The following is a 26,344-nucleotide window of genomic DNA, read 5'->3' on the forward strand; positions in this document are numbered from 1 at the left end:
TGGTGGCATCCTCTTATTTAGTGAAGCCAGATGCAAGCTACTCAGTTATTACCTAAGCCATGCCCTCTGCCTCTACAAGAAGATTTTATTTTGATGCGTAATTGGGCCCATGCTTCATTTGAATACTATTTTACTATTTATATGTTTAGAAAATTCTTTTATGTTAACTTGTATGTTACCCACTAATCTATACTGATGTGCTCACTTTGACTCCCTAAGTTCCTTTTTCAGTTCTCCCTGTACTTTTTGTATTCAGCTTTGCTCTCTACTAAATTATGAACCTGTCAGTTATCACAAGCCTCCTTTTTCTGTTTCATTGTAATCTCTATCTTTAGTCATCCAGGGAGCTCTAGTCTTGGATGCCCTTCCTTTTTCCCTCATAGGTACGTGTCTAGTCTGTACTCGAACTATCTCCTCCTGCTGGCTCGGATCACTTTCGCTCCCGGCATCCTGGAGCTTCCCAAATGCCTCATAATGACGGTCTCCACTCGCAATATTGATCCGTGTCCTCTTTCTCTCCCGTGGATAAACACCATCCAGTCCTGGGTCATTGTTAGTTTTGAGCACCTATGCTTTTCTCAAAGCTGCGGGTTGTTTGCCGAAATAGGTAAATAATTGCATTGTTACTGAACAATTACTGGGGCTTGGGGAGGTCATCGTTTAGTGTTTCATCTACTTTATAATCACCAATCCATCCTTTTGACCATATTAGCGTCTTCTCAGCCTTTATGTTACATTTCTGAACTTCTCATTGTTATCTTTTGTGGATCTGCGCCGCTCAATTCCATGTTCCTGATAATCTCTGTGCCCGCCTTTTTACAAAGTTTTGAATTACGTTAGATTCTTTTTTTCACAATTATTGGAGGTGAAATTGTTCTTGGGTGGAAGCACAAAACGGGCCACTTCATTGGAAAATAACATCGGGCGGAGTGTAAAGCGGGGCACGGTCGCTCTTGCGCATTTTAGGCTCCTGCCTAAGATCAATTTCTACCTTTCTTTGTCTATTTCACTTCTGAATCACTGGTTGTTGTATTTATCATCATCATTGTTCATGGTTCTATTTCTTCTGAACCTAGGTTTGTGTTTACTCTATGACCAGCATCATTTACCTAAAGGCACTGTAATTGCCCACGTGTTGCTGCCCAACTCCGCTACCTCAAAATAATTTGAATAAACCCCTTCGTAGGTCCTTTGCAGTGAATCAGTTTAAGCAATATTCCATGTTCCTGGCCTTACGTAGTTCAAAATCGCAGGTAACAATCCACTTGATTATATTATGGCGCGCTCCCCCAGGCCGCCGCGCATCCATTTTGCATGCCTTGTGGCAGGTTCTCTTGAATTACCACGTCAAGCTGCACACACACATTCCTCGCTTCTCTGAAGCTTTGGGCCTTATATTTATCATCAGTTTCACCTGTGGCTCAGTTGGTAGCACACTCGCCTCTGAGTCGGAGGTTGTGGGTTCGTAGTCCCACTCCAGGGACATGAGCACATACAGCTAGGCTGACACTCCAATGAAGTGCTGAGCGAGAGCTGCACTGTCGGTGGTGCAGCTCTCTTGTGGATGCGATGTTAAACCGAGACACCGTCTGGTCAGGTGGATGTAAAAGATCGCCTGACGCTATTTCGAAGAAGAGCAGGGGAGTTATCCCCGGTGTCCTGGCCAACATTTATCCCTCAACTAACATAACAAAAGTAGATTATCTGGTCATTATCACATTGCTGTTCGTGGTCATCGTTGGGCGCAAACTGGCTGCCGCGTTTCCCACATTACAACAGTTACTCCACCTTGAAATGTAAAGCGCTTTGGAGCGTCCAGTGGTCGTGAAAGGCGCTATATAAATCCAGGAATTTCTTTCTTTTTATCAAGTCCAACTCCCAACAGGTGGAGTATTGTCAGTTTGTATTAGGCTGACTGAAACCCGGTTGAAATAACATTCTTTTTTTCACACACACTTCTCTATTCTAATTTCAGTGATTTAGGGGAATATTGACTTGGCTTGATGATATAAATCTGTGATAGTGAATCTGCAGCTCATTTTACATCTCCCCTTATTTTTATGTCCATTGATGTCTATAGAAATAAAAATCCGGAGACACGTAAAACGGGGAGCATAATTGCTGTTGCCGATTTCACATTATTGCACAAATGTAAAAATTGGATCTGCAAACTTGGAATTATCAGAGATGGTTCAGTTTGTTTCTGTCCCATGAACATTATCTGCAATTGATGAAGCACATGCTCAGATTTAAACCAAGAAAGATCACCATGGAATCATTTTAACTTTGGGCGATGGCGTGATCCGGGCAACATGGAACTGAAAGGCAAATATTCACTTCGCCTGATTTTCCTTTTGTACTGAAGTCAATGAAATGTGAAATCGGCCGATGTATATAATGAACGGCCAATTCCAAACTGCTCATTTCCTGGGATGTGAGGTTGTCTATAACTGATTAAACAATTATTAATTCTGCCCCTTTAGACATCGGAGAGAAACTCTACAGAATAATTAAATGATGCAAGTTTTTTATTGCTCTATTAACCGATTGTGACGGGATGATTCAATATAATTACAAAGTTATAAATTATTTAGAGCACAGAAACAGGCCATTCGGCCCAACAGGCCCATACCAGTGTTTATGCTCCACAATAGGCTCCTCCCACCACTCCTCACCTCACCCCATCAACATATCCTTCTATTCCTTTCTCCCTCCTGCGCTTATGTAGCTTCTGCTTGAATGAATCTATGATATTCACCTCAAGTACTCCCTGTGGTAACGAGTTCCAAATACTCACCACTCTCTGGGTAAATAAGTTTTTTCTCAATTCCCTTTTGGATTTATTAGTGACTATCTTATTTTTATAGCCTCTAGTTCTGGTCTTAGTCATAAAGTGGAATCGTCTTCTCTACCTCTACCCTATCAAACATTTTCATAATCTTGAAGACCTCTATCAGGTCACCCCTCAGTCTTCTCTTGTCTACAGAAAAGAGCGCCAGTCTATTCAATCTTTCTTGATAGATATAACCTCTCAGTTCTGGGATCAATCTAGTATATCTTGTTTACACCTTCTCCAGTGCCTCTATATCCTTTTTATAATATGGAGATCAGAAATGTTCTCAGTACTCCAAGTGTGGTCTCACAAAAGTTCTATACAACATTAAGATAATGCATAATTTTGTGTCCTCTGCAAATTTAAAATTGTGCTCCCGATTCCAAATCATTAATGTAAATGGTGAACAACTGAAGTCGCAGCACCACTCCTTGTGGAACGCCTCTTCCCACCATTTGCCAAACTGAGTAACTACAGTTAACCCCTACTCTGTTTTCTCTTCTATAGCCAGCTAGCTATCCATATATACTTAAAAATCAAGCGCTTCAGTGGTTGTGTTTTGCTTTTCCGGGTTATACATTGACTGTTAAATTAACTAAATAATGAAACTCTGCTGTGTTTAATATTCCTTTCTTGAGGTATAACAACAGTATCAATTGTTTAAAAATATTTTTTAGTGGAATTTGAGATGGGATTAAATATAATAAATTAATCAATCGTTGCTGGATTCTACTGCTGCTTTTACTGGAAGTGAATTGGGTATTAAAAATAATAATATATTTAAACATTGCTGATTATCCCTGCTCTTTCTAACGGTGCAGTTTTTCCGTAATTCCTTGGCAGAATGTTTATTATGTAGAGGAACCCTACAGTGATTATATGTAATGGTTCAAATATTGTCATGTTCATAATGTTGGGCATTGGTCGCTGTTCCTGTCACAGAAAGCAGTATCTGGGCTGTGGAAAACTTGTAATCTTTGGGCTTCAGGAGGTGAGTAGTGTTCACTGGTTCAGCTGTTTCAGAATTAGAAAGGAACAGAGCCGCTGTAATGTCTTAGATTGTTGCAGGAAATAGTTAATAAAAAGAGAGCAAATGTAATCAAAAGTAAACTTACGTCTGCCTCTGGAGTATTTGGATTGACCGGAGGACACTGTTGTGATGTTGAAATTCCGGAAGGTTCAAAAATCATTGCAATCCGGTCATTCCCCAGGTGTGCAAATATCCAACTCGCTGGGTAATCTCTGTATTATCCGGTGAAAATTATAGGGGGAGAAATTCTATACCTTATCACCTCCTGCTAGAGCATTATCACTGGGGTGAGCCACAGCGATTCCAGCACCGTGGGGCAAATCTCGCCATCAACCCACCCGCCACCCCCTCCCCCCACAACGGCGCCGATACTTTGGGCAGTGTGTGAAGATTATGGAATTGATGGCGCTCTGTTGCATTTGTTGAAGCATTTGTTCACTCTGACCACCCGAGTGAGGTAGTTAAATTTCTTCCTCCACTGTGTGTCGATTCTGGGGACCACAGTACTGCCCAAGATGTATTCCGCTACCTCCCTCCACATGGTATGCAAGACTTGTGATGAGGGCCTCCTGCCACTTTCTGGGTAGAGAGCACCAGCCTCCGTCTCTCCACAGCAAAAAGCAATGCCTCCAATTCTTCATTGGAGAAACTGCGGCTCTCTCCCTGGGACATGGATCTGACATGAGCACACCTGGTTCAGTCCTTTGGCTACTTCTCCTTGTTCTGTTTCTGCATGCTGAGGCAGCTGCACAGCCAGCAATGCTGAGAATGAGGTGCTGCAGCAACAATGAACCTCCCCTTTAAGAAGTGAAAATAGCCTGTGACAATGATGATTTGCGATTAGACTACAGTCAGTATTGGTAAACCCTTTGAGTGTAGTCTTTTGATTGGGTGCTTAAGCAAATTGACTGTAAATTAATAAAGCTTTAAATAACACAGCGCCAGGGGCCCGGGTTCGAATCCGGCCTCGGGCAACTGTCTGTGTGGAGTTTGCACATTCTCCCCGTGTTTGCGTGGGTTTCCTCCGGGTGCTCCGGTTTCCTCCCACAGTCCAAAGATGTGCGGGTTAGGTTGATTGGCTATGATAAATTGACCCTTAGTGTTAGGGGGATTAAATACGTGGGGTTACGGGGATAGGCTGGGATATGTGTTGGTGTAGGGGTTACGGGGATCGGGTGGGATATGTGTCGGTGCAGGCTCGATGGGCCGAAATGGCCTCTATCTGCACTGTGGGGTTTCTGTGATTCTGTGATTCTGTGAAAACTTAACAAATCAAAATAAAATTTGGTTCTTCAAATTGATAATGCACTCCAGTCCCCGCACCACCCACCAGTCGCGAAAAGCCTCAAGCGTGCCGGTGGACACTGTGTGCTCCATCTCCAGGGCCACCCGGGCGCGAACATGGAAGCGGAAGAGTGGCAGGCAATTGGGTCGAACAATCCCCTTGACCGCCCGCTGCCTGCACCAATTGATGGCTTTTTTGGCCAGGCCCAGGAGCAGTCCTATGAGGAGGTCCTCTGACCTGCCCGCTCCCCTCCAAACCGGGTGACTAAAGATCAAGAGCGTGGGACTGAAGTGCAGCCAAAAATCGAGGAGTAGCCTCTTCAAGTCGTGAAAGAGGGGCTGCAACCTCTCACATTCTGCATAGACATGAAACACGGACTCCTCCAGGCTGCAGAAAATGCAGGCAGCCTGGGAGTCCATGAACCTATTTAAAACCATATTGCACGGGACTGCTTCGTGCAACACCCTCCAGGCCAAGTCCCCGATTGAACAAGGGAGGACTCCCGCATACAGAGCCCTCCATTGGGTGCCTCAGCCTCCACCGGATGGCAAGATGGCACACCAAGGCGTGTCCGGACGGCAGGCAAAGATGGCAAAGTGGAGAGTGTGCTGGAGCAGCCCATACAGGGAACACCTCCGTGCGGAATGAAAAGGCACGGAGGATATTTCCTCGAGACTGCTCAAGTTGTGAGGCGCCGGTTCCCAAGGGGACTTTCGCGGCCAGGCGCCGATGAGGAATTCCATCTGAATGTGGGAAAGCTTGGACGGGATTGCCCCATGTGCTTGAGCCACCTCGATACACCCAGTGGAGCCGGGGCCCAGTGCCACTTTCACCGACTCGATGGCTTTGACTGTGAGCCAGACGTTGGCCCAAGACAGGCACAGCACCAGCTCCTGTGGCGCCATTAGCCTGCTCCTCCGCCATCGAGCAGGTCCCCGACTCTAGTCACATTTCCAGGCACAGCCCACCCTTTGAGTGTACTCTTTTGGATTAGGTGCTTAAACAAATAAACTGTAACTAATAAAATTTTAAATGAACCTTAACAACTTAAATTAAAATTGTGTTGTCCGGTTTGGTAACGCACTCCAGTCTCTGCAGCGCCCACCGGTCACGGATGTACTCAAGCGTGCCGGTGGACACCGCGTGCTCCATCTCCAGGGCCACCCAGGTGCAAACATGGCCGTGGAAGAGAGGCAGGCAATCTGGCTGAAAGACCCCCTCGACCGCCCGCTGCCTGGACCAATTGATGGCTTTTTTAGCCAGGCCCAGGAAGAGTCCCACGAGGAGGTCCTCCAACCTGCCCGCTCCCCTCTGCACCGGGTGACAGTAGATCAAGTGCGTGGGACTGAAGTGCAGCCAAAAATCGAGGAGCAGCCCCTTCAAGTAGGGAAAGACGGGCTGCAACATCTCAAATTCTGCATAGACATAAAACACGGATTCTTCCAGGCCGCAGAAAATGCAGGCAGCCTGGGAGTCCATGAATCTATTGAAAACCATATTGCACGGGACTGCTCCGTGCAACACCCTCCAGGCCAAGTCACCGATTGAACAAGGGAGGACTCCCGCATAGAGAGCCCTCCATTTGGGGCCTCCACCTCCGCCGGACTGCAAGATGGCATGACAAGGCGTGTCCATACGGTAGGCGAAGATGGCAAAGTGGAGAGTGTGCAGGAGCAGCCCATACAGGAAACACCTCCGTGCAGAATGAAAAGGCACGGAGGGTATTTCCTCGTGATGGCTCAAGTTGTGAGGCGGTCGGTTCCTGAGGGGAGATTCAGGGCCGGGCGCCGATGAGGAATTCTGTCCAAATGGGGGAAAGCTCGGACGGGATCACCCCACGTGCTTGAGCCAACTCGATACACCTAGTGGAGCCGGGGCCCATTGCCACTTTCACCGACTCGATGGCTTTGACCACGAGCCGGCCGTTGGCCCAAGACAGGTGCTGAGTCAGCTCCTCCAGCACCATCCAGCCCGCTCCTCTGCCATCGAGCACGTCCCCGACTCTAGTCACCTTGCCAGTCACAGCCCACTCTTTGAGTGTACTCTTTTGATTGGACCAAAAACAAATTACCTGTAAATTAATCAAACTTTAAATAAACCTTAACAAACCAAATTAAAATTGTGTTGTCCGAATATAATATGCCCTACAGTCCCCACGGTGCCCACTGGTCGCGGATGTACTCAAGCTTGCCGGCGGACACCGCGTGCTCCATATCCAAGGCCACCTTGGCGCGAACATGGCCACGGAATAGAGGCAGGCAATCGGGCTGATCGACCCCCTCGACCGGCCGCTGCCTGGACCAATTGATGGCTTTTTTAGCCAGGCCCAGGAGCAGACCCACGAGGAGGTCCTCCAACCTGCCCGCTCCACTTCGCACCAGCTGACCGTAGATCAAGAACGTGGGACAGAAGTGCAAACAAAAATCGAGGAGCAGCCCCTTCAGGTAATGAAAGAGGGGCTGCAACCTCTCACATTCTGTGTAAACATGAAATATTGACTCGTCCAGGCCGCAGAAAATGCAGGCAGCCTGGGAGTCCGTGAACCTATTTAAAACCAAATTGCAGGGGACTGCTCCGTGCAACACCCTCCAGGCCAAGTCCCTGATAGAACAAGGGAGAACTCCCGCATAGAGAGCCCTCCATTGGGGACCTCCGCCTCCACCAGCAGGCAAGACAGCATGCCAAGGCGGGTCCGGACATCAGGCGAAGATGGCAAAGTGGAGAGTGCGCAGGAGCAGCCCGTACAGGAAACACCTCTGTGCGGAATGAAAAGGCATGGATTGTATTTCCTCGAGATGGCTCAAGTTGTGAGGTGCCGGTTCCCGAGGGGAGTTTCGGGGCTGGGTGCCGATGAGGAATTCTGTCCGAATGGGGGAAAGCTCGGACGGGATCGCCCCACGTGCCCGAGCCGCCTCGATACACCTAGTGGTGCCGGGGCCCAGTGCCACTTTCACCGACTTGATTGCCTTGACCGCGAGCCGGACGTTGGCCCAAGACAGGCACCGCACCATCCATCCCGCTCCTCCGCCATCGAGCAGGTCCCCGACTCTAGTCACCTTGCCAGGCACAGCCCACCCATTGAATGTAACGCCAATGAGCTTGGGTTTTAAGACTTGACTTAGGACTCCAATCATTTCTTTGAAAAGAGAGCACGAATTTTGCATGCAGTCCAAAGCATTAGTGCCTGGCGCTAATTCTCCAACTTTGCTAATGCCACCGCCAACTCCTGAGCTATAATTAATTTCTAGCCCTCGTTTATTATCGCTTCCCCACAGATTGTTAAAAGCAGAACATATTTGTATTATTCTTACTGTGATTTCTAACTTTATCGTTTTAATTAAAGGGTGAGGTAAGACCACAATTGTCACTCGAACAGTGACTGCCCACTCAACAGCTGAAGCAGTGAAAACCCAGTCAGCAGCTGGAGCAGTGAAAACCCAGTCAATATCTGGAGCAGTGAAAACCCAGTCAATAGCTGGAGCAGTGAAAACCCAGTCAATAGCTGGAGCAGTGAAAACCCAGTCAATAGCTGGAGCAGTGAAAACCCAGTCAACAGCTGGAGCAGTGCTCACCCAGTTACTAGCTGGAGCAGTGAAAACCCAGTCAATGCCATTGCATACAAGGCTATGGACCAAATGCTGGAAAATGGGATTAGACTGGACAGGGATGGTTGGGCGGCGCAGACACGATGGGCCGAAGGGCCTCTTTCTGTGCTGTAAAACTCTATGACTCTATGACTCAATATCTGGAGCAGTGGAAACCCAGTCACTAGCTGCAGCAGTGAAAACCCAGACAACAGCTGGAGCAGTGCAAACCCAGTCAATAGCTGGTGCAGTGAAAACCCAGTCAATAGATGTTGCAGTGAAAACCCAGTCAATAGCTGGAGCAGTGAAAACCCAGTCAATAGCTGGAGCAGTGAAAACCCAGTCAACATCTGGAGCAGTGAAGACCCAGTCAACAGCTGGAGCAGTGAACACCCAGTCAACAGCTGGAGCAGTGACAACCCAGTCAACAGCTGGAGCAGTGACAACCCAGTAAACATCTGGTGCAGTGAAAACCCAGTCAACAACTGGAGCAGTGAAAACCCAGTTAACAGCTGGTGCAGGGAAAACCCAGTCAATATCTGGAGCAGTGAAAACCCAGTCAACATCTGGTGCAGTGAAAACCCAGTGAACAGCTGGTGCAGTGAAAGCCCAGTCAACAGCTTGTGCAGGGAAAGCCGAGTCAACAGCTGGAGCAGTGGAAACCCACTCCACAGCTGGTGCAGTGAAAGCCCAGACAACAGCTGGTGCAGGGTAAACCCAGTCAATAGCTGGTGCAGGGAAACCCCAGTCAACAGCTGGTGCAGTGAAAACCCAGTCAATAACTCGTGCAGGGAAACCCCAGTCAATAGCTGGTGCAGTGAAAACCCAGTCAACAGCTGGTGCAGGGAAACCCCAGTCAATAGCTGGTGCAGGGAAAACCCAGTCAATAGCTGGTGCAGTGAAAACCCAGTCAATAGTTGGTGCAGTGAAAACCCAGTCAATAGCTGGTGCAGTGAAAACCCAGTCAATAGCTGGTGCAGTGAAAACCCAGTCAATAGCTGGTGCAGTGAAAACCCAGTCAACAGCTGGTGCAGGGAAAACCCAGTCAATAGTTGGTGCAGGGAAACCCCAGTCAATAGCTGGTGCAGTGAAAACCACTCAACAGGAGATATAAGGAAAGTCCACACAACAGGAACTTTATTAAAGGCACTGAGACCGCTGGGCACAAGGTGCAGCGCCGGCACAAACAATAGCAGGTGCAGTGAGGGCCCGCTCAGCAGCAGGGGGATCAAATGCCGACCCCTTCTCAGCTCTGTGAAACTGCCCTATTCTCTGCACTGATCAAGACATTTTAGCTGCACGTGGGAGGAAATTGAACGTTCCGTCTAAGAGTCGCGGTTCACTGACCTATCTGTAGTGTCCCGTCAAGGTAATAGGATTGAAAAATAGCAACTAACTTATGATTGGACAAATCAGCCAATGTTAGCAGTGAATTATAACGGCCATGTGTAGAACATTCTGTCTTTTCAACTGAAAGTGAAGAAATGTAAAACTAAACGCTGTTTAAATTTCCCCTCCCCCCCGCTCCCGTTTATCGAGATGAGAATATTTCTAATCTTTCGCTATCGACTCGAGGCGGCCGCACACTACTTGTTGGTAACCCGTATGTTTCCATAACAATCAGTTTGTACCTGAACAGATTACTCCAACGCAGCCAGGCGGACCAATAACAGGCCCTGATCCTTCTCCAAAGTGAGCATCAAGCGACGATGCTGCTGCAGAGCCACAGCCCAGCTCGTTACAAACAGCTTCCGCATTCGGTAAGAACCAGGTCCCATCACCGCAAACTGTGCTCTAGGTTCCAGTCCCGTAAATCTCTAGTCTCCCCGCACAGGGACTGCTCCCATTCACCAGTCTGGGCTTGGCACTTCCTGCCAATTATATTGAAATAAACAGTGAGCAATTTAAGGCGCTTTATATTAAAATGTGGTGAGAGTTTCTGTAATCTCATCAATAATCCGATTGTCCTGTTTATTTAGTCAGGTGAGACAGACCTTAAACACTGGCTTCATTGTGTCAACATGTGAGGGGAAATGTTGTTGTTATCAATTCCTGTCTTATCGCCGTGTATATTATGAATGTTTTTAGATAGTCTCACCTATCCGGTGGTTTTCATTTGAACGTTGAAAATTTAATCCAGGGACGGCAACATTATCGGCACTAAGACGGTGAAATGTTGATGAAATTAAATCAAATGTTTCGGTCACAAAATAGAGGAAGTGTCTAATTATTGTGGGCTGGTGAGGCGTTTAGCTCACTCACACGGACGGATCTTTCAGAGTGCTGAGTAGTGGGAGGACTTAAACTGAATCGCGAGATATGCAGTAATCAGATTCGGCAAATTCAAGAATGACATGGATAAAGACCTGAAGAAAAACGGACCGAGGGCTGGGAAATATCCAGGAGCAGCAGAAGCTCCAGATATCCAGGTATTCCCGGTCCTGTACACCTCTGTGTACTTACTTGTTGGGTGAATTGTTCTAATATAATCCTTCTGGGAAATTAACATCCATTCACCAGTCTCTATACTGGCATTTTTCAGGGACATGTTGAGCACAGCATGATGCCACGACCAGCAAATGGAGTAAATAGATAATACATCTGTGTTAACAGTGACGGGGCGTGAGATATGGGCAAGGCTTGCAGGAGAATTCTCCACTCTTTTACCAGCAGTTCCATGGGATGGTGTGTATTTATTGGAACCGTTTACTGATCTTCTCTAAGATTCTGTCCTTATTGCCGTTTCATTATCTATCTAAGTGTCAAAATAGTAAATTCAGGCAGCTGTGGGGTCTTACAGTGCAGTTCCTCCCGTGCTGCCCACAGTAACCGCGGACCCATTGCCCAGGCTCGCCGAGGCTGAGAAACCTCCCTCCCCAGTCTCAGATTCACAGTCTGTGGATAATATCAGATCGCACAACAAGCGATTAGCGCAGGCGCACAGCCGGGCTCACGGCGCATGCCCGGTAGCGGCTGTTGGGTTGAGAATGGAGAGTTGGATTGAGATTGTGACATTTCCAGCTGGTCAGCTCAATCACTGCGGCTTTGGGGCAAATCTCAATGGAAACTTGTTCTGTCTGCATTGTAAATGTGCCGAGTGTTAGGTATTTACTGCTCCCGGTGGGGGTGTTTATTATATATAATAACTAGCTGAAGTGCCCAGCAGTGCCGAGGGTCTTTTGAGGGCATGTTGTTGTTGGAAGAGAGAGAGAGAGTGACTGGGGGGAAGAGAGAGAGCGACTGGGGCGAAGAGAGTGAGCGACTGGGGGGAAGAGAGAGCGCGACTGGGGGGAAGAGAGAGAGCAACTGGGGGGAAGAGAGAGAGCGACTGGGGGGAAGAGAGAGAGCGACTGGGGGGAAGAGAGAGAGCGACTGGGGGGAAGAGAGAGAGCGATTGGGGGGAAGAGAGAGAGAGAGACTGGTGGGAAGAGAGAGAGCGACTGGGGGGAAGAGAGAGAGCGACTGGGGGAAAGAGAGTGCGACTGGGGGAAAGAGAGAGCTCGATTGGGGGAAGAGAGAGCGCGACTGGGGGGAAGGAAGGGGGGAAAGGGGGGAATGGGGGGAAGGAAGGGGGGAAAGGGGGGAATGGGGGGAAGGGGGGAAGGGGAGGGGGGAAAGGGGAGGGGATGGGGGAAAGGGGAGGGGGAAAGGGGAGGGAATGGGGAAGGGGGAGGGGAGGGGGAAGGGGGGAGGGGAGGGGGAAGGGGGGAGGGGAGGAGTTGAGGGGGGAAGGGGTGGAGGGAGGGGAAAGGGGAGGGGGAGGGGAGGGGGGGAGGGGGAGGGGAGGGGGAGGGAGGAATGGGGAGGGGGGCAGGGGTGGAAGAGGGGAGGGGAGGGGGGAGGGTGGAGGGGGGGAGAAAGGGGAGGGGGGAAGGGGAGGGGGGAAAGGGAGGGGAGGGGGAAAGGGAGGGGAGGGGGAAAGGGGAAGGGGAGGGGAGGCGGGGGAAGGGAGGGGAGGGGGAAAGGGGATGGGAGCGTAGGGCAGGGGAGCGGGCGGGGTGAAGGGGGAGGGGGGAAGGGGGGAGGGGGAGAAGGCGGGGGGGAGGGGAGGGGGAGTGGGGAGGGGGAGGGAGAGGGGGGTAGCGGGGGATGGGAGGGGGAGGGGGGAGAGGGGGTGGGGGAGGGGAGGGGTTGAGGGGGAGAGGAGGGGAGGGGTGGGGGAGGTGGGGCAAGGCGGGGGGGCGAAAGTGAGGGGGGAGCCAGCAGACCGTCTCCGCTCTTCCGGCGATGGCTCCGCTGAGCTCCGTGCCACCCCACGCACTGACATGTCGAGCGCAGCGCCCCGGTCAGCCCAAGCCCCGCCCTCCCGAGGCTGGGCCAGGCGGCTTGAGACGGCCGATTGCCGCTGGCCGGGCCCGGTTGCCTTGGTAACCCTCCTCCCCTCTCCGCCTCCCGATCTCCGGGACCGGGCCTGGGCCTGAGCGGCTTGAGATGGCCGATTGCGGGTGGCGAGCCCGGTTGCCAGAGTCTCCCTCTCCACTCCGCCTCCCCTCCCGAGCCCCGCCCCCCCCCGAATGAAGCGGCAGGAGCTTGCAGTGAGCCCAGCCAGCCTTTACCAAGATGGCTGGCCGCTGGTTCGGAATCGGGCCCAGCGGGGGGTGGGCGGGGGTGATGGGTGGGAGGAGCTTGCCACAATACAATTGCCTCGGGTCCAGCATGGCTGGCAACAGACGCCCAGGCTTCGAGGCCTACCTGCAAAAACTGGGAAAGGTAGGAAAATTAATGAGATTAGATAAAAGATTTAGAAAGTAATTAACTTTAAATAAAAAAAATATTTGTTTTAAAAGCAACTTTTTTTTTAATAGACGCAGAATGCGGGAAAAAGAAATGTAAAGTTTGGAATCAAGATGGTGGCGGCTCACCTCGGTTCAGAAGGATAAGGCCTGCCCACACACGCACCGATTGGTCGACCATCAGGTCACCGAAGCATAGGATTGGTCAATCGTCCTGTCACTCGACTCTAGGAGGGCCCGCCCGCATGCGCAACGAAACCGCCCCCGCCACGCAGCGATTGGTCGACCATCGGGTCGCTCGACCGTACGATTGGTCGACCTTAATGTCACTCTATGCTAATGAGCGGATAATGAGATGCTAATGAGCGGAATTTGGACTTTTTTTGATACAGCGGCCGCAATTTCTTTCTCGCCGAAAAGTAAATATGCTTATGACCGTATCGGAATCGTAAGCTATCTTTTGATGCAACGCACGTGTCGGTATGCTCTATAACTTTAGAGTGTATAGCTGGACAGACACACCGAAGGACAGGCAGACAGACAGACAGACAGATCTATCCTTTTATATATATAGATGCCCGGCGGTGCCGAGGCTTTTGAGAGGGCATGTTGTTGTTGGTATTGAGAGAGAGAGCGACTGGGGGGGAAGAGAGAGAACGACTGGGGGGAAGAGAGAGAGCGACTGGGGGGAAGAGAGAGAGAGTGACAGGGGCGAAGAGAGAGAGCCATTGGGGCAAAGACAGAGAGCGACTGGGGGGAAGACAGAGAGCGACTGGGGGGAAGACAGAGAGCGACTGGGTGGAAGAGAGAGACAGAGCGACTTGGGGAAAGAGAGAGAGAGAGCGACTTGGGGAAAGAGAGAGAGAGCGACTGGGGGGAAGAGAGAGAGAGCGACTGGGGGGAAGAGAGAGAGCGACTGGGGGGAAGAGAGAGAGCGACTGGGGGGAAGAGAGAGAGCGACTGGGGGGAAGAGAGAGAGCGACTGGGGGGAAGAGAGAGAGCGACTGGGGGAAGAGAGAGAGCGACTGGGGGAAGAGAGAGAGCGACTGGGGGGAAGAGAGAGAGCGACTGGGGGGAAGAGAGAGAGCGACTGGGGGGAAGAGAGAGAGCGACTGGGGGGAAGAGAGAGAGCGACTGGGGGAAGAGAGAGAGCGACTGGGGGGAAGAGAGAGAGCGACTGGGGGGAAGAGAGAGAGCGACTGGGGGGAAGAGAGAGAGTGACTGGGGGAAGAGAGAGAGCGACTGGGGGAAGAGAGAGAGCGACTGGGGGGAAGAGAGAGAGCGACTGGGGGGAAGAGAGAGAGCGACTGGGGGGAAGAGAGAGCGACTGGGGGGAAGAGAGAGAGCGAATGGGGAGGAGAGAGAGCGACTGGGGGGAAGAGTGAGAGCGACTGGGGGGAAGAGAGAGAGCGACTGGGGCGAAGAGAGAGAGTGACAGGGGCGAAGAGAGAGAGCCATTGGGGCGAAGACAGAGAGCGACTGGGGGGAAGACAGAGAGCGACTGGGGGGAAGACAGAGAGCGACTGGGGGGAAGAGAGAGACAGAGCGACTTGGGGAAAGAGAGAGACAGAGCGACTTGGGGAAAGAGAGAGAGAGCGACTGGGGGGAAGAGAGAGAGAGCGACAGGGGGGAAGAGAGAGAGCGACTGGGGGGAAGAGAGAGAGCGACTGGGGGGAAGAGAGAGAGCGACTGGGGGGAAGAGAGAGAGCGACTGGGGGGAAGAGAGAGAGCGACTGGGGGAAGAGAGAGAGCGACTGGGGGGAAGAGAGAGAGCGACTGGGGGGAAGAGAGAGAGCGACTGGGGGGAAGAGAGAGAGCGACTGGGGGGAAGAGAGAGAGCGACTGGGGGAAGAGAGAGAGCGACTGGGGGGAAGAGAGAGAGCGACTGGGGGGAAGAGAGAGAGCGACTGGGGGGAAGAGAGAGAGCGACTGGGGGGAAGAGAGAGAGCGACTGGGGGGAAGAGAGAGAGCGACTGGGGGGAAGAGAGAGAGCGACTGGGGGAAAGAGAGGGAGCGACTGGGGGAAGAGAGAGAGCGACTGGGGGGAAGAGAGAGAGCGACTGGGGGGAAGAGAGAGAGCGACTGGGGGGAAGAGAGAGAGCGACTGGGGGGAAGAGAGAGAGCGACTGGGGGGAAGAGAGAGAGCGACTGGGGGGAAGAGAGAGAGCGACTGGGGGGAAGAGAGAGAGGGACTGGGGGAAGAGAGAGAGCGACTGGGGGGAAGAGAGAGAGCGACTGGGGGGAAGAGAGAGAGCGACTGGGGGGAAGAGAGAGAGCAACTGGGGGGAAGAGAGAGCGCGACTGGGGGGAAGAGAGAGCGCGACTGGGGGGAAGGGGGGAAAGGGGGGAAGGGGGAAGCGGAGGGGGGAAGGGGAGGGAAAGGGAAGGGAAGGCGGAAAGGGGAGGGGGAAGGGGAAGGTGGGGAAAGGGAAGGGGAGGGGGAAAGGGGAGGGAGTAAAGGGGAGGGGGAAAGGGGAGGGGGGAAAGGGGAGGGGGGAAAGGAGAGGGGAGGGGAAAGGGGGGAGGGGGGGAGAAAGGGGAGGGGAGGGGGTGAAAGTGGATGGGAGGGGGGAAAGGGGAGTGGAGGGGGGAAAGGGGGGAGGGGTGGAATGGGCGGAAGGGGAGGGAAATGGAAGGGGAGGGGGAAGGGGAGGGGGAAGGGGAAGGGGGGAAAAGGGAGGGGAGGGCGGGAAGGGGGCAAAGGGGAGGGGAGAAAGGGGAGGGGAAGGGGGGAAAGTGTCGGGGGGAAAGGGGAGGGGGAAAGGGGAGGGGAGGGGAGAGGGGGAGAGGGGGAAAGGGGGGAGGGGGGAAATTGGGGGAGGGGTTGGGAAAGGGGAGAGGAGTTGGGGGAAATGGGGTGGAGGAGGGGAATCGGGGGAGGGTGGAAAGGGGTGGGAGGGGGAGGAAATGGGGGTAGGGGGAAAGGGGGGGAGGGGTGGGAAGGGGGGAGGGGAAAGGGGGGAGAGGTGGAAAATGGGATGGGAGAGGGGGGAAATGTGGGAAAGGGGGGGAGGGGGAAAAGGGGGGGAAAGGGAGGGATGGGGGAGAGGGAGGGGGGCTCTCCCCTCTGCTGGTGATGGCTCCACTGAGCTCCGTGCTGCCCCACACACTGACATGCCGAGCGCAGCGACCCGGTCAGCCCGAGCCCCGCCCTCCCGAGGCCGGGCCAGGCAGCTTGAGACGGCCAATTGCGGCTGGCCGGGCCCGGTTGCCGGGCTAACCCTCTCCGCTCCCCCTCCCCTCCCGAGCCCCGCCCCCCACCCCGAATGAAGCGCCAGGAGCTTGCAGTGAGCCCAGCCAACCTTTACCAAGATGGCTGGCCACTGATTCGAAATCAGGCCCAGCGGGGTGGGGGCGGGGGGGTGGGGGGTGAGGGGTGTTGGGAGCTTGCCACAAAACAATTGCCTAGCGTCCAGCATGGCTGACAACAGACACCCAGGCTTCGAGGGCTACCTGCAAAAACGGGGAAAGGTAGGAAAATTAAAGTGATTAGATAAAAGATTAGAAAGTAATTAACTTTTTTTAAAAACAATATGTGTTTTAAAAGCAACTTTTTTTTTATAGACGCAGAAAGCGGGAAAAAGAAATGAAAAGTTTGGAATCACGATGGTGGCGACTCACCTCGGTTCGGAACGATAAGGCCCGCCCACACACGCACCGATTGGTCGACCGTCAGGTCACCGAAGCGTAGGTTTGGTCAATCGTCCCATCACTCAACTCTAAGAGGGCCCGCCCGCACACGCCAAGAACCCACCCACACCACGCAGTGATTGGTGGACCGTCGGGTCGCTCGACCATACGATTAGTCGACCTCGACGTCACTCGATGCTAATGAGTGGATAATGAGATGCTAATGAGAGGAATTTTGTAAGTTTTTTGGATACCGCGGGTGCAATTTTTTTCTCGCCGAAACATAAATACCCTTACGACCGTTCCGGAATCGCAAGCTTTCTTTTGATGTAACGCACGTGTAGGTATGCTCTATAACTTTATAGTGTATAGCCGGACAGACACACCGAAGGAAAGACAGACAGACAGACGTATCCTTTAATATATATAGACTAGCTGAAGTGCCCGGCGGTGCCGAGGCTTTTTCGAGGGCATGTTGTTGTTGGAAGAGAGAGAGAGAGAGAGAGACTGGGGGGGGGTAGAGAGAGAGAGAGAGAGAGCGTGACGGGGGGGGAAGAGAGAGAATGACTTGGGGGTAGAGAGAGAGCGACTGGGGGGTAGAGAGAGAGCGCGGGTGGGGGGAAGGGATGGCGGGGGGGAAGGGAGGGCGGGGGGGAAGGGAGGGGGGAAGGGAGGGCGGGGGGGGAAGTGGGGGCTTGGGGAAGGGAGGGCGGGGGGGAAGGGAAGGGGGACGGGGGGCGGGGGTGGAAGGGGGGCGGGGGGGGAAGGGGGGGCGGGGGGGAAGGGAGGGGGGAGGGAGGGCGGGGGGGGGAGGGAGGAAGGGAGGGCTTGAGGCTGAGAGACAGGCACGGCCACGTCCGATTGCCGGGGTAAACCTGCCGCGCCGCCCCGCACTGCCGAGAGCCGCGCTCTCCGAGCCCCGTCCCTCCGGCCGAGAGCCGCGCTCTCCGAGCCCCCCCCCCAGCCGAGAGCCGTGCTCTCCAAGCCCCGCCGACCCCCCCGGCCGAGAGCCCGCGCTCTCCAAGCCCCACCCCCCCGGCCGAGAGCCGCGCTCTCCAAGCCCCACCCGCCCGGAGAGCCGCGCTCTCCAAGCCTCGCCCCCCCTCCGGCCGAGAGCCGCGCTCTCCAAGCCCCAGCCGGCCCACAATCCCGTTGCCGGGGTAACCCGATCCGCACTCTCGAGAGCCCCCCCCCCCCTCCCCGCCCGAGCCGAGCGCGGAACAGAGTCTCACCTGCTCCTGCTGCGCGCGCACCCTGACCCTCGTGGCTGATGCCATTGCCCCGGGTAATGTGACACGGGGTGGGGGGGTGTGTGGTAAGGAGCTTAGCAGCAGCCCAGTTACCTAGCTCGGGCCTGGCTGGGCAAGAAAGGCCCAGGCTTTCAGGCCTAATAAAAAAACGGGCAAAGGTAGGAAAAAGAATGTTCAGGTGAGATAAAATATTTACAAATGAGTGATTTATTTTAAAAGAATTATATAAATTGAATTTTATTTTGCTGGAAATGTATATTTGAAAACAAAGACGCAGGAAAGCTGGAAAAAGAATGGAAGCAAGATGGCAGCTACTCACCTCGGTTCAGAACGATAAGGCCCGCCCACACACGCACCGATTGGTCGACCGTCAGGTGACCAAAGCGTAGGATTGGTCAATCGTCCCGTCACTCGGCCGTAGGAGGGCCCGGCCGCATGCGGCAGCAAGCCGCCGTACGATTGGTCGACCTCGAGGTCACTCTGTCGCTAATGAGCGGATAATGAGATGCTAATGAGCGGAATGTTGAAGGTTTTTCAGATACCGCGGCGCGATTTTAGCCCGGCCGAAACGTAAATATGCTTAAAATCGTCTCGGAAGCGTAAGCTTTCTTTGGAGGTAACGCGCGCATAGGTACGCCCTGTAACTTTCGAGCGCATAGCCCGACAGATGCACAGGCGATGGCAGACAGAATGACAGACAGAATGACAGAATGACAGACAGACAGACAGACAGACAGACAGACAGATGTACCGATTTATATATATAGATAAGTAATATAATTTAACACAAACAGTAATCCTAATATTAATAATATAAATTTAATAATAACCAGGGAATACAGGAATTATAATCTCTCGCTTTCCGGGGATGGACAGACGCTGTTTATTTTACTTCCGCTTTCTTCCGTAAACGATCAGAGGCGGTGGGAGATGAGAGACAGAAGAAAGATTTTTACCTGCGCAGATGACGCCGGCATCCCAGGAGTGTGACAAGGAATAGTGACCCCATTGAGCCGAATCACACTTCCGCAGAGTGGCCTCGGTCCCGCCGCAGTGAACATTCCACGTCACAATGGGTCCGGACCCTTCCCCAAAGTGAGCCCCGCCCGGTCTTGACAGCGCGGCCCCACAGCCCAGCTCCTGGCACACAACAGCGGCGTCCCATAGGTCCCAGAGTCCACCATACACAGTCCCCCACTGTCCCCTGTAGTGAATCTCCAGTCTCCCAGCGCACGGACTGCCCCCATTCACCAGTCTCAGCTTCACCGTCTCTGTAAAATATCAGAAATAACATCAAGCGGTTAGAGTATATTAAACCCACAGTCTCCCAGCGCACGGACCGCCCCCATTCACAAGGCAAGAGGGACCATGTGAGGAATCAGTGGGAACATCAGGCTGTGCCCAGACCCCGAATAAAACCCTGAGTAAATATTAAACATGGCAAAAGGGAGAGGAAAATACTAATTAACGGTGTAAACGAGCAGGGAACCGGGAGTCAGCGGGAAGTTCCCAGCAGCAGAGCGGCTCCCACGGGGTCAGGGTGGCGATTGGCTCAGAATATATTCCAGCCTCCAGAGGTTGAGAAAAAGGCGTGGCTGCAATGGGCAGCTGTCCATCATGATCAGTACCGATTGGCCAAGGTAGTGCGAGCTCAGCCCCAGTGAGGATTGGAAGAAATTCCCCCCAATCCCCCGAGACAATAGAGGAAGAGGCGGGGCTGGATGGTCATGTGATCCTAATGTCAGCACTGATTGGTGAGGTGGAAAGTTAGAGCTGCTGTGGGACCGGCAGCAGTGTCAGTGGAGCCGGCCCTTCACACTCTGCCCTTCAGGGACCCGTTTATTGTCGCTCTGCATGAAGGGAGCAGCCGCCTCTCAGCTGGAATTAAAGATGTTTTGTAACAGTCCACGGGAAACAATCTTCCCGTCCGATGGACACAGGAGGAGCTGGTTAATCGGTGATCGAAAAGACGCTGAGATTGTCACCCAGCCTTAATATTCAATGGGATGGATCAGAGCAGAGAGATACCAGATAAAGTAAAAATGAAAAGCGATTACCTGACGGGTCAGCCTGATTGTTCCCAGGTCTGCCTGAAATGAGACATTGAGAATTATAGTTCGCTGGGGCAAGAAATTAATAAAAATGTCAGAAAGAAAACGCACACATACAATGAACTGTGGGGTAACAATTCCAGTCTCGTTGTGAAAATCTGAAACGGGGCCTGTGATTTCATCTGTTCTTCATTACTTATAAAACCTCAAATACAATCTATGTAGCAAGCTGACATTTGTAAAGTGCCAACAGTTTATCGAGAATTGTTTTCACACAAACACACACTGACACCTGGGCACACTCTCTCCTTGTGGTGACAGTGCTCGGGCCCTATATATTACCAGTGTTTAGGTGCCCAGAGAAGGCGGTGGTGATGGACCTGCTCCTCGTAGAATCATAGAATGACACAGCACAGATGGAGGACTTTCGGCCCATCCTGCCTGTGCTGGCTCTTTGAAATGCGATCCAATTAATCCCTGTCCCCTGCCCTTTCCCCTTAGCCCTGAAAATTAGTGGTGACGGTGCTCTGACAATTTTTTACCCGTGTGTAGTTGCCCTGAGCAGGCGGTGGTGATGATGAGCATTGCAGCTCTTTTAACAGCTGCAGTGCTCTTCATCTTCATATTAGGTAGTCCCTCGGAACTGAGGATGACTTGGTTCCGCACTAAAAATGAGTTCTCAGGTGACTGCTTCGTCCAATTATGGACCTACAGTCTCTGTCATAGGTGGGGCCGACGATGGTTGAAGGGGCAGGTGGGTGGAGTTCTCGGGTTGACGTGCGCTCCTTCCACTGCTTGTGCTTCGCTTCTGTTTGCTCCTGGCAAAGAGACTCGAGGTGTTCGGTGATTTCCCGAATGCTTCTCCTCCACTTTGTGCAGTCTTGTGCCAGGGATTCCCAATTGTCAGTGGAGATGTTGCACTTTTTCAAGGAGGCTTTGAGGGTGTCCTGGGGCTCTCTTGCCGTGTCGGAGCTTCGAGTAGAGCGCTTGCTTTGGGAGTTTCGTATCAGGCATGCGGACGATGTGGCCCATCCATCAGAGCTGTTCAAGCATGGTCAAAGCTTCGATGCTGGGGATGTTAGCCTGAGCGAGAACACTGACTTTGGTGTGTCTATGCTGCCAATGGATTGGCAGGATCTTGCGGAGGCAGCGTTGGTTTTATCTCTCCAGGGATTTGAGGTGCCTCCTGTACATGGTGCATGTCTCTGAAGCTTACAGGAGGGCGGGTATCACTACTGCTCTGTAGACCATGAGCTTGGTGCTGTGTTTGAGGTCCCGGTCTTCAAACACTCACTTCCTCAGGCGACCGAAGGCGGCGCTGGCACACTGGCAGTGTTGGACTTCGTTATCGACATCTGCCTTTGTTGACAGTAAGCTTCCGAGGTATAGAAAGTGTTCCACATTGTCCAAGGCCTCGTCATCGATTTTGATAATCGGGGAGCAGTACTGTGTGGCGGGGGCAGCTTGGTAGAGGACCTTTGTCTTATGGATGTTTAGTGTAAGGTCAATGCTCTCGTAAGCTTCCATGAAGGTGTTCACAATGGTTTGGAGGTCGACCTCCAAGTGCGCGCAGACGCAAGCATCGTCTGCATACTGTAACTCAATGACAGGGGATGGGTCAACTTTGGATCTGGACTAGAGGTGACGGAGGTTGAACAGTTTCCCGTTTGTTCTGTAGATTAGCTCCACTCCAGCAGGGTACTTACTGAGGGTGAGATGGAGCATTGCCGCAAGGAAGATTGAGAAGAACGTTGTTGCCATAACACAGCCTTGCTTGCTACCGATCCATACATGAATTGGGTTTGTGTTGGATCCATTGGTCAGTGTAATGCCTTGCATGTCATCATGAATTATGCGGGGGATGGTGACAAACGTTTGGGTGCAGCCGAATTTGAAGGCGCTCTCACAGTGATTTTAAGTAGCGAAGTATAGGATTCCCATGCAAAGTTCAGGATGGAATATTAGTATAATTTAAATTAAATTATAGATTATCTTATTGTGTGATGAGTTTCAGAGCCTTTTAGTTTACTTCAATGTTTTCCATGTGGAAACGTCAAAGCTTCCATAAAGTTGTAATTGGAAGTTTCTGAAACAAATCAAAATGAACCATTGGTTAGACGGGTTCACACCTCCTATCTCTGTGCTAGCTGTTCCTCAATAGGTTCCAGCTGAGCGAATTCTCTTGTAAGCTGTCCTCGCCGATTGGTTCATCATTTTACCCGTTAATGATGTTCGGTTAACGGTCCTCTCATTTACTGGTTAATCTTTGCTCCATTTTAAAATGCAGTCAATATGTTGACCTGCTCCCAGCCCCCCTGATGATACTGTGTCCCACAGATCTCCAGGTCTCTTTCTATTCTAAATGTTATATACTAGAGACAGTGTGTTGACCTGCTCTCAATCCCCCTGATGATATTGTGTCCCACAGATCTCCAGGTCTCTTTCTATTCTAAATGTTATATAATAGAGACAGTGTGTTGACCTGCTCCCAGCCCCCCTGATGATACTGTGTCCCACAGATCTCCAGGTCTCTTTCTATTCTAAATGTTATATACTAGAGAGAGTGCGTTGACCTGCTCCCAGCCCCCCTGATGAAATTGTGTCCCACGGTTCTCCAGGTCTCTTTCTATTCTATATGTTATATACTAGAGACAGTGTGTTGACCTGCTCCCCATCCCGCTGATGATATTTTGCCCTCCAGATCACCTGGTCTCTTTCTATTCCCTAGGTTATATATTACAGACAACGTGACACCGATTCTTGTCCTCAGCTGCGTTTGTCAAGGATTCTTGATTGAGAGCAGTTTCCAAACAGAATCTCTCTGGTCTCGTTCAGGTCCGGGTTCTGAAAAGTTGACAGAGCATTACAAGCTTCCACTCCAGGAGAGCCTCAGCAGTCCTGAACAACACTCTCCTGTCCTGCACATTCATCATTTATTGTTATCCATTGACAGACTAGTGGGAATAATCTTTCTGTATTTACTCAAAAACTTTAAAAACTCAACGCTTCTGTTAGAATTGGTGATTGTGAGATTACAAAATAGAGTCAATACACAGCGTTTATATGAAAGTTCTTCTCCTGTCAGATTATCAGGTGTGTCGAGAATTACAAAAAATTATTTTATATTAAACTATATCAAGTCCAACTTGAACAACATTCACAATTAAATGAGTTCCCGTTGGGTTTATGAAGCAAATGAATTGAAAATCTTTAATTGCACGTTAAAACCTCCAGTAAAACACCAGAGGGAGCTCACACCAAACAATCCCGACTCTGAGCATTAACAGCGCAAAGAGTAATTTCTAACAAAATATCTCCATAGCCCTTAACTAGTGCCTGGATATAAGTTACCATGGTTAGAAAATCAACAAAGACGCATCGAATATTGACAAGAACAGGACAAAGTGCTCTGATCGCTATCTGCCGTAGTTAAATATACAAACAAAATCAGGATTTTTTACACAAAGCTACCAGAGCATGGGACATGTGGAATGAGATAGAGAAACAATCCCGCTATCTCATTAAATACTACATGACACTATATAAATCTATGGAGCAATTGGAGGAATAATAAGAAACAAGTCCCTATAACTCATTAAACAAAACATGACACAGCATATAAAGTATGGGACATGTGGAAGGAGATTGAGAAATATATCCCGTTATCTCATTAAACACTACATGATTCTGTAGAAAAGTTATGGACCATTTGGAAAGAGACTGAGAAACATTAATTATTACTTGACATTGTTCATCCAAATGTATGAAATAGAAAGCTTAATTTAATATAAAAAGCTCATAGCTTAGACGATCCTCACTAACTAAACAAAAAAACTCATACAGCAAATCCTAGGGAGGTTTAGGATATTTCAATAGCATCATTTTTGACGAGTGTACTTGAAAAGAGCTCAATTAATAATGATTACTAACTGAAGCAATATAGGTTTCACCTCTAGTTAATATCTAACTTTACAATATATATAGTCCTTGTCCAACACTCCAACGCTGAACAAATTATCTTTTAAAAAATAGGTCAATTCTCTGTATCACATGCGGTCAGACAGCACTTCCAGTGAGAAATATCTGTGACAGAAATGTGTGTGTGTGTTCAGTCGGCAGTAGGTGCAGCTTTGACTGGTGTTCTACACTCAGAGAGTTCACTTACACCCCAGACTCTGATACACTCTATTCTAACAGTGAATGCGCTCTACTTCTAGCAGGCTTTGTATAAATAATCCGATTAGAATTTTAACTCCAGTCTGCTCTGTCTGTGCAGGAGCCTAGGGGGACAAAACAAAACAAAACTGCTGCGGTAGTGTCTTGGTTTCTGTTTAAAAACTAAATTTTACTCAAGACTCAGCTGGGAATTTAAAATAAGTGCTATTCAGATGTAAAATATTCTTACATCTGAATAGAATGACATTGACAGAAATGGGTAAAGTTTCCCTATTTGTAGTTGATGGAATTTAAAATGAATCAACCCAAAATATGTTTTAAATGAGAATTCTTCGAATTGCATAAAGCATTTCAATATTCACTTCATACGATCCCAATGAATGACACATTTGAATAAAATATGACTGTTTATTTCAGATTGAATTTGATCAGCAGGCGATTTGTGAAAATGATTCAGGGAGTGAGATTCATTTCATGCTTTATTCTCCGTTCTATGATTTGCAGAAAATGTTCTTTAAATTATCTACAAAACAGGATTTTAGTATCCAATCAGTTTTATAAAATAATAAATTTAACCACAGAAATATATTTCGTTAAACTCACAAAGTATCTGATAACAGTGAGATAACGTTTCCCTGTCAGTGAACCAGCATTTGTTATTGGTGGAGATTAATAAATATAACCAAACACACACTGGAAACAGAGAGAAAATGAACGGAGTCACCGACCAAAAGCCTCAGCAAAAAATATCGAGCATCTGGCAGGAGATTGAAAAACAAATCCCGGAATATCATTAAGCCTTACATGACACTGAAAAAATAGTATGGAGCAGGTGGAGGGAAATTGAGAAACAAGTTCCAATATCTCATTACATTCTACATGATTCTGTATGAAAAGTATGGGGCATGTGGACGGAGACTGAGAAAGCGTCATTATTACATCAGTCTGTGCATGTAAATGTACAAAAAATAGTTTAATATTAAAAGCTCATAATTTTGAAGATATTCACTAACTAAACAACAACACTCACAGAACAATTTCTGCAATGATTTAGGAAATATTACGAACAACAATATTTGGAGACTTTATTTAATTATAATTGTAATAATGGTTGATGCTAATTGATACACTATTGGTTCCGCCACTAGTTACTATTTTATTATACAATATTTGTAAACCTTATCCAACATGCTAATGCTCAATAAAGTTTTTTTAAATAGATCAGTTCACTCTCTCACACGGGGGTCAGACAGCACTTCTAGTGAGAACTATCTGTGACAGAAATGTGTGTGGGTTCAGTCGGCAGTAGGTGCAGCTTTGACTGGTGCTCTACACTCAGTGAGTTCACTCACACCCCAGACTCCGATACACTCTATTCTAACAGTGAACGCGCTCAACTTCCAACAGACTCAGTTTACATAATCCTATTAGAATTTCAACTACAGTCTGCTCTGTCTATACAGGAGCTGCAGGCGGAAGGTGATGGAGAACCCAGTCCCGATATCTCATTAAACGCTACATGACGCTATTAAAATTCAAGATAACAACATTTACATTCCACATCACTTCAATGCGTAGTAAAGAACAGTAATTTTATTAATGAGGTATATATTATGAGAAAAAAGCTTATCCATAGATAAACTAAACAACAGCACCCACACAGTAAATTCCCCAGAGATGAAGGAAGTTTTAGTGACATGTTCTTTTTGGATAGTGTAGTTAAAAATACTAAACATGCATGCTAATTGAAACAATATTGGTTCAACTCTAGT

General features: G+C 50.0%; 1 pseudogene; it reads right to left on the bottom strand.

Moving 5' to 3' along the window:
• Positions 1-26,344, bottom strand: part of LOC147098115 (scavenger receptor cysteine-rich domain-containing protein DMBT1-like) — a 53,958-nt pseudogene that overhangs the window by 25,777 nt on the left and 1,837 nt on the right.

This window comes from Somniosus microcephalus, chromosome 30 (genome assembly GCF_052327205.1).
Source record: "Somniosus microcephalus isolate GS21.2 chromosome 30, FLI_Smic_1.0, whole genome shotgun sequence".
NCBI lineage: Eukaryota > Metazoa > Chordata > Chondrichthyes > Squaliformes > Somniosidae > Somniosus > Somniosus microcephalus.